Here is an 8747-nt window from a genome sequence, read left to right as displayed (position 1 = left end):
ATGAACCGCTTCCATCTCCAAGCAGTTTATATGCCAGCGCGTCTGGTCCCCTGTCCACGTACCGAATGCTGGTCTGCCATCGCATAGGGCTCCCCAGCCTGATAGTGAAGCATCCGTAGTGACCACTACACGTCTGACCACTCTGCCCATAGCAGCACCCTGCTCGAATATGGTCGTGCCGAACCAAGGCGCCAGAGTCTCGAGACATGAACGCGTTATGATAAGGCGTTCCGTTCCCGCTCTCCACGCCCGCGGCTTCACTCGGCTCTGTAACCAGTGTTGAAGCGGTCTCATGTGTAACAAGCCCAGTCTGCAGACGGAGGCTGCGGCCGCCATCAGACCGAGCAACCTCTGAAACGTTCTTAAGGGGATAGCTCTGCCTTGAACGAAGAGGGCTAGTGTATTTTGAATCGACTGGATTCTCGGCTCTGACAGCTTCGCGGTCATAGAGCGCGAGTCCAGTATCATACCCAGGAATGTGATATATTGGCGCGGCTGCAGTGTGCTCTTCTGAATGTTCACAGACAGCCCCAAACCTGTCAGATGTGATGTGGGGCTATCTGGATGTGGAAGTAAGCATCCTTTAGATCCACTGCAATGAAGGAATCGTTGGCCTGAATGTGCGCGAGGATCTGCTTCACAGTTATCATCTTGAACGTGCGTTTCGCGAGCGCTTTGTTCAGTAATCTCAGGTCTAAGATGGGGCGCATACCTCCGTCCTTTTTTGGAACTAGAAAATAACGGCTGTAGAAACCGGAATTTCTCCGTTCCACGGGCACTATCTCTACTGCTTGTTTGGCCAGGAGAGAGGATATTTCTGCTCGTAGCAGCGGGGCGCTCTGTTCTGACACTTCTGTCATAATCACACCGCCGAAGCGGGGTGGTCTGCGAGCGAACTGGAGCGTATAGCCGCGTTTTATCGTGTTGATCACCCAATAAGATGCCGCGGGGAGCGTCGCCCACGCGCTGAGATAACTCAATACAGAGGGTATTAATGCATGCTGCGGCCGGGCGTGCCAGCCACTGGGGAAGCATTGACCGCTATATGAATGGCAGGTGCCTCGTTCGCGGCTTCTTGCACGGGAACAAACATAGTCACCTCCTCGGGTTTCCCTGAGCTTCCGCTTTGTAGCGGGTAATAGTAGAGGGAGGAAGAAAGCTCTTTTGCTGAGGCATGTAATGCATGTTTATTGAAACAGAACACAGCTGTTTCATTCTCACAACATTTACATCTTTGACGAACTCTGGGTGGGAACACGCCCTTTTCGCCGCGGGTCCGAAGAACATGTCCCGCGCTCTCTTCCCCCTGGCACGAGCATCAGGAACGCTGCTCCTTCTTGCCAGCCAGGCGCCCTTGGCTGCTAATGGCCGGTTTAGAAACAAAACGGGGCTTCCTGGGCTGCCTCTGGCAGAATAAAAAAAAAAAAAAAGATTACAAGACCATCAGTCCCCCCCTTGAGTTGAGTTGGTCCACAGCAAGTACGCGCAAATGTGTAATTTTTTTTTTACGGCTACAGAAAATGAATCAAAATAGACGTCAAAATTGAGTGGTTTTGCAAAAAGAAAGTTAACGAAAGACAAGGACGCTAGACGTTTAGCTACAATTCAAAATGTTCCAGGGATCGAAAGTTTTTTTTTAAATGAGTGAAGAATGAGCTCAGGACGACAATGACACAGCGATCGACTGCACTCTCCCTGTTTACCATTGAATAGGACTTGGTCAAATAAATGAACTTTGGGGATGTAGCTGACACATTTGCTTCTGCAAAATCAAGGAAGAAGCAGTCCTGCTAAAGGCAAAAACCTGATAGATTTATTATTATTTTTGGGCAAACGTGAATTGATGCTGTCAATGAATTGATGTACATTTTGAATTGAGACATTTGAATATAGTGCTCACTGCTCGTATGCCTACATGTATGTACCCAGGGCCATATTAACACAGGGGCACCACACCTCAAATGCACCCCCCCCCCCATCAGACAAAAAAACATTTCATAGGGCCGTAAAAATGTCATCTTTGTTAAACGTTTATTAAATTGATGTGAAAATGTATACGTTTCATGGTTTTAATTAGACTTGCTTTTGATTAATAAACTTTAACTGTTAAAACAGTGTGGAGAAAAATTAAAATGGAAAAAAAAACAGAATCAAGAAAAATTCAAACGGAAATAACGGAATTTGGAAAAAATAAAACAGATTTTGTGGTAATTTCAACATTTACTTTTAGAATTGTATTATTACTACTACTAGTATGATTTTTTTTTTAAATAAAGCACTATTTTAATTTTTGTTCAGCATCTAAAAAGTATTGGTTAAGTAATTGGTATCGGCCAGTGTGGTCAATATCAGTATCTGCAAAGTCCACAATCAGTCGAACTCTACTTTTGACCTCAACTATCTGAATTAGAAATAAAGCGTGGGATGTGCTTGATGTTTAAATTAGTTAAGCGCAAAAAAACCTTGAAAAAGAACTGGTGTAGTGCTTGCACACTGAAAGACACCCGAAAAGTGTGAATTCAGATCTCTTTCACAAGTTATTGAGCTTCAGTGTTCTAACCCCTAACATAAGTCTCTTCTTTCTTTCTTTTTCAGTTGCAGATGCTGTATTTTCTACTGAACCGAAATTGGTGGAAACTGGTGGAAAATGTGTTATCATACCCCTCACTAAACTGAAGAAGGCTGAAGTGATTCGTTTGGAAGGAGAAAAACCACATGTGTTTGTGTGTTACTACACCCGTGGGAAAAGATGTTGGCGCTTAAAAGAAGATGAATTTTCACTGGAATTTACAGGAGGAGACGTTTCCTTAATTCTTAAAGAAATCCGCTCCAAAATCGTTAAAGTAAAAGTCTTTACCAGAAGATATGTTATTTGGAAATATGTTGTCAAAAGTGAGTATATTTTCAGAATGTTTACCCTATTGTTCAGGAATCATGAGAAAAATAGTGTAAATGGCCATGATTGTGTTCAAAAAGTCATCATTAGTAAGAAAAAGTTATGGTGTAATTCCTACTTGAGTAGAAAGATTTGTAACATTGCAAATCATTTTGTTAGGCTTTTTTCATAAGAAATCAAATTCATAATTTAATTACACAGTACTTTATCCTCTTCATCCCATGAGAGACATAAGGGTGCAACCTACTTTCTCCACCTGAGTCTTTCCTGAGCTTTTAAATGTTGTTCCTCCCATGAATGTTGTATTTTACAGAACCAGAACTGGACCCCCCCACCTCCGGGGGAACTGATCACGGTGGCCACGGGTACCTGGGGGTAAGGACAGACAGACAAGGCAACATTTATAATCTAGGCCTAATTCATTAATATGAAAACTTTTTAACATTGTTAATGCTACATACTGAATGACTGACACATCTTTGTCATGGAAAAAGTTTGTGGGTTTTGCATCGAGTTCACCGTTTTAATGTATATGTTTGTTTTAAAGGAGTAGTTCACTTCCAGAACAAAAATGTTCAGATAATGTAATCACCCCCTTGTCATCCAAGATGTTCATGTCTTTCTTTCTTCAGTTGCAAAGAAATTGTTTTTTGAGAAAAACATTTCAAGAATTATCTCCATATAATGGACTTCTGTGGTGCCCATGAGTTTGAACTTCCAAAATGCAGTTTCATTGCAGCTTCAAATGGCTCGAAACGATCCCAGCCGAGGAAAATTTTTTAAAACGTGATTTGATTTGCACGACATCTTGTAATTGTGTGTTTTTGTGTTGACTGTCAGAAATGTAGGGCAATAGCCTGATGAACCCCTGCTGTTTCCAGGTATAAAGCTCTTCACTGATTTGTGAATTTGCTGCATCACGTGAGTTTATCATAAAGAATATGTTGTTTTTAATTGCAGATGTGGTGCACAAACGGAAACAGCTGCTGAGAAAACAATGAAGATCTGCTGGGTACTTGACTTGCTACTAAGTGTCATAAAATGTTAAGTACTGTATTACTCCTAACACTTTATTTAGATTTGTTTACACTCTTGGTCCAAATCTGACTTTGTCTATATCCAGTTGAAATCAAATAATACTACGTAAACTACATTCCTATATTATTTGAAATACCGTTTCTAAAAATCCTTCTCAGTATTATGCAGGGTTGGGTGATAATGATACGGATAATTGTTGTGAAATAATCTTACTTGACAATGATAACAAGAGTTCGCTAGATGCTCGATATAATGTTTACTGTAAGTGCCAAAAGTAATTTATCTGGTGTGTTTACGAGTCTCAGTCTCGTGAGCACTAAACAGCGCTGTGAGATTAGGCAAACCTATCCAACCTTTGCCTCCGATACCACTGATGTTTTCTTCCCCCCATTTAAATATTTTTAGAATTTATATATCTATATGTGTGGAACAGATAATCATTCTTTCACAATCTACTAAATACAGACTTCTTCATTATAAGAAGAAAAAAAAACTATGAAAAAATATAGCACTTGCATTTATACTAAATTGACTGCTGTTTTTCACACAAATACCATGAAACTCCAGTTACATTTTTACCATGGTATTGAGGTACTATACGTTTGCTTTTAACTGTGATTGTCATGATCTATATAAATGTATGCTACTATAAATAGACCAATGGTTAATAAACTCAAATCAGTCAGAATAAATACATTTGACCGTATAAAATGAGGTTGTTACAATTTTTACAGATGTAACTATTTTTGATAATCAAAGCAAGGCAATTTCATACACAGTGTTAATTCAAATTGCTTTACATGAAAGGAAGCAACATAATAATAACAATGAATATCAACATAAAATGGACAGAAATGAACATCTGCATCTTAACTTGAGCTACTACTGCTAAGAGTCTCCAAGAGACACACAAAAATACGAATAGATAATATTAATAATTAATACGAGTCATTGGTCATTTAGTTCTGATCATAAAACCATTAAAGCCACTCGAGTCACACAGTTCAAAACCACTAAAACATTCTAGAAAACTTTCACCTAGGAGCAAAAATCTGCCTTTAAACTTGAAAGAAGTAAAGATTTCATATTTATTGTGATAATTATCGATATCGATTGATATGAAGACGTTTGTGATTAATTTTGATCATATCGCCCAGCCCTAGTCTGATAACTCAATACCTTTTTTGCACTTTTTATGTCAGATCCACCAGTCACTAGTGGAAATAAATGAAATGAAGGCTTTCTACTGTACCTTTCTGCCACTGCTAATAAGATATAGTAATCCACTGCTGTGTTATTGTCATTTTGAACGATGATGTATTACAAACACTTCCATGGTGCAATAGATTTTTTTGTGTGCAATAATCAGATTTGGACTGAGAGTGAGAATGTACTGTAGTCTTTAGACGCCAGTGAACTTGCCAAACTTTCCGTTATTCATTCTTCATCTCAAACTTATCTCTATTCATAATCAGATTGTATTTTAAACGCACTTTTGTTTCTTGTCAGAGTGCAGAAACTTGAACACTTGTGATGATGTTAGGCAGATTGTAGCTTTAGATTTTAACAAGTGCTTTCTGCTTATTGTGCAACGTAATTCACTACCCTATATAAAGATATCTATATAAAAGTATATTCATTCTTTAATTAAGTGACATTTTTGCAGAATTAATATATAATTTCTTCAATGCCTTGTTATATTTTAATCAAATAAATATTTTGCACCACATATTTATCCCAACACTTTGACTGTCTGACTGTTTTTTTGTTTAGAGCGACACAGCTGGGTTTGGGGTTGTAGGTCTGTCATCTAAAGTCTTTATTTTTTAAGAACCATGCAGATAAACTGATAACCAGCTGCTAGGTTTGCTGTGGCAGTTTTAGATCACAGAAACAAGGTCAGCATGGGGAAATTTTGTTACAGGGCACACGTCAACATTCATCTTAAATCATTTTTTCACTCAACCCCTTTTGACTTTGATGAGACAATGAAGAAATTGGACTTATTCTGCAGGTCCAAGCGTAATGTTGGAATCACGTTGGCTGACCTGCTGCTCTTTACAATCTCATGGGAAAAACAATGACCGCAGTTCTGAATGGTTTGTTGTGTGTTATGTTGTGTAGTGGGTTTGTTGTTTTATAATAAGAGTTGGATGATAGAGTTACATTTTCCTTGTTTAACAGAATTCAGATTTTTGTGATGAAAATAAATAAATAAAAAACCAGTTTTCTCCTGCTGGAGCCTGGTACCATCTGCCACACTCAAGCTGGATTGCGTTTAATTTTAATTGTAATTATTACGCATTAATAACATGACTTGAATCTGTAAACATCACATTATTATAAATGCAATTTTAAAGTCCTTTTCTAAAGCACTCGTTTGATCAATCTTGCATGAAGTTTATTTACAAAATCTTTTTTTTAAAACTATGCAACCACAGCTAAACGGCAGTTCGTTTTCCAAATCTCTTGTCAAGACTTGTGGTCATTGTGCAGCATGTCTTTCCATATCTTAATCCATCGATTTCTCTGTAGCCCAGCATGATTAAAGCTTACTAAAGTGTAGCATACTTGTAGGGAGAGTTCCCTCTAGTCCAAAATGAAAATCATTTCCTCCCTCTCATGTTGTCCATAGGGAAAAAATGTGTTGTTTTTGGATTGAAAGCATGCTTCAAACTCCTGGAGACTGTGATTGGTTCTTTTCCTCACCTGATGTGAGGACCGCCCTCCTCTGTCAGTCTTTCTTTTTTTTTCTTTTTTTTATATATATTTTTATTGAAGGAAGAACAAAGTGATGTATCACATACAGAAAAGGGTTAACAATGTTCCCTATTTTTAAAATGTTTTACTTTCCCACAACCCACCCACTGAACATAGAAAATAAATAAATCATAATAATAAAATATATAAATGTATAAAAATAAAATAAAATAAAATAAACAAATAAAATAAAAAATAGAAAAAAAAAGTATTTCGAAGTTCTTATATTACAAACAGTGAGAAAATAGTTGACATCAGTTAGCCCATTGTGTTGGATTGCGTTATCCGTTTCAATTTGCACAGGCCTTTTAATAACAGTATTAGTTTTAGTTTGGGGGAAGAGTTACGTCCTTTTAAAAATATGAAATCATTGGAGTCCATACTGAATAAAAACGTTTAGTGGATCCTCTAAGAGAATATTTAATTTTCTCCAATTTCAAAAACAGCATCACATCACTAAGCCAAAGTGAAACTAAAGGTGGTTTATTTGATTTCCAATCAAGTAATATTCTTCTCCGAGCCAAAAGACATGCAAAAGCACATGCGTCTTGACAATTTTTGGACATAACCACACCTTGTACAGGTACTCCAAAGACAGCCATCTCAAAACTAGGCCTGATCTCTGTCAGTCTTTCTTGCTTTATTCTAGAGCATCTTACAATAGACTCAAGAAAGTTAAAATTTTTAGAAGCCTTTGAGGTCAAAGGATTTGACATATTCTTAAAATAATTAAAAAAAGAACTTTATATCAGTTGAAAAAGTTCAAAAGTTAGATTTGCAATGAATGGTTCTGGGTTTATGAAGGTGAAATTTATCCAGAAGACAAAGCTATAAAAATAATGGGCAATGATAAAATAGATGTAGAACAGATTCTTCATCAGAATTACAAAATGAACAGAAAATCTGATAAAAAAATAAATTACAAGGGTAGTATCTACGAGCAATTTTTATATAGAGTACTTTAATTTTACTGGGGATAAATAGTCTGTTAGGAAAGGTCCATAGGTTTTTTAAATTCAGAGTTCGAATGACAAATCCTCCATTTAGATTGTGCTTTGGATGGAGTTGAAGAAAGCATTTCTAATAAAAAAAAGTTATTGCATTTTTTATTTAATACATAAACACCATTAAACACCAGTATAGGAAACTAGCAGTTTCTGCACAGCATATTAAGTAAAAGAAAGCATTACGTTTTCAGAAGTTATATGTAAAAACTAGTATTCTAATGAAGTATTAGACTGAAGTGAAAACATACAGCGTGTATTCACATAGATTGCACATACACAAATAATACACATCTTATTTAACTTACAGAGGTTTAATCAAATGAATGGAGGACATAACAACACCAGGACTTTACAGAAAATTATCACTTTATTGACAGTTGTATATAAGGGAAATATAACTATTATGCAAAGAAACGTAAATAAATTCAGTGCCACTTTACTCTGTACACTCACTAGAACAGATGATCCTACACAAGTGAGGCTTCAAACACTGTACTATACTGCCCTCTAGTGCTTATTGCCAGACACAAATCGTGATCAAAGCAATCAATTTAAAAAGTGAAAAGATTATTCCCAGCAACAAATCGTGTTAAAAAAAAGTGAAAAGATGAGCATGTTCATATAAACTTTAAAACTCACAGCTACAACATACACACTCACACACACACACACATGAAAAGAATTACATTGTAAAACACTTCCCTGTCTAGGAGAAGGAATCAGCCGTGCATGCCGGATAAATATCTTTCAAGAAAGCACGCACTCTTTTCACTTTATTCCAGTTCCCACAGTTGTGGCCATTAATCATAACGTCACTGGTATTTATTAGTCTTTTAAGCAACACAGCACAATTCTCTTTGGGAATCGCAATGGTTTCGGCCAATTTGGAAAATATTGCATCTCCACAATCAGTTCTTTCGCATCTAAGTCTGATTTATCTCCAAAGGTCAAGGTGTGGGTCAGTTCCTTAGTTTGCTTCACAAGCTCATCAGCTGGGAGATCAGGGAAGTTTGTGATAACACTAAACTTGCTAGCAATGTCACCCA

At 37.2% G+C, this 8747-nt stretch overlaps 1 long non-coding RNA gene across 1 annotated transcript; it reads left to right on the top strand.

The window, feature by feature from the left end:
• The first annotated feature begins 2197 nt into the window (after positions 1-2197).
• On the top strand, positions 2198-6069 carry LOC127972313 (uncharacterized). Its single transcript, XR_008157066.1, has 4 exons — positions 2198-2892; positions 3210-3271; positions 3737-3777; positions 3857-6069. It is a non-coding gene; the product is annotated as an uncharacterized LOC127972313 (long non-coding RNA).
• The last annotated feature ends 2678 nt before the right edge of the window (positions 6070-8747 follow it).

Source organism: Carassius gibelio, chromosome B15 (assembly GCF_023724105.1).
Source record: "Carassius gibelio isolate Cgi1373 ecotype wild population from Czech Republic chromosome B15, carGib1.2-hapl.c, whole genome shotgun sequence".
Taxonomy (NCBI): Eukaryota; Metazoa; Chordata; class Actinopteri; order Cypriniformes; family Cyprinidae; genus Carassius; species Carassius gibelio.
This window is presented reverse-complemented; position numbering and strand designations above follow the sequence as displayed.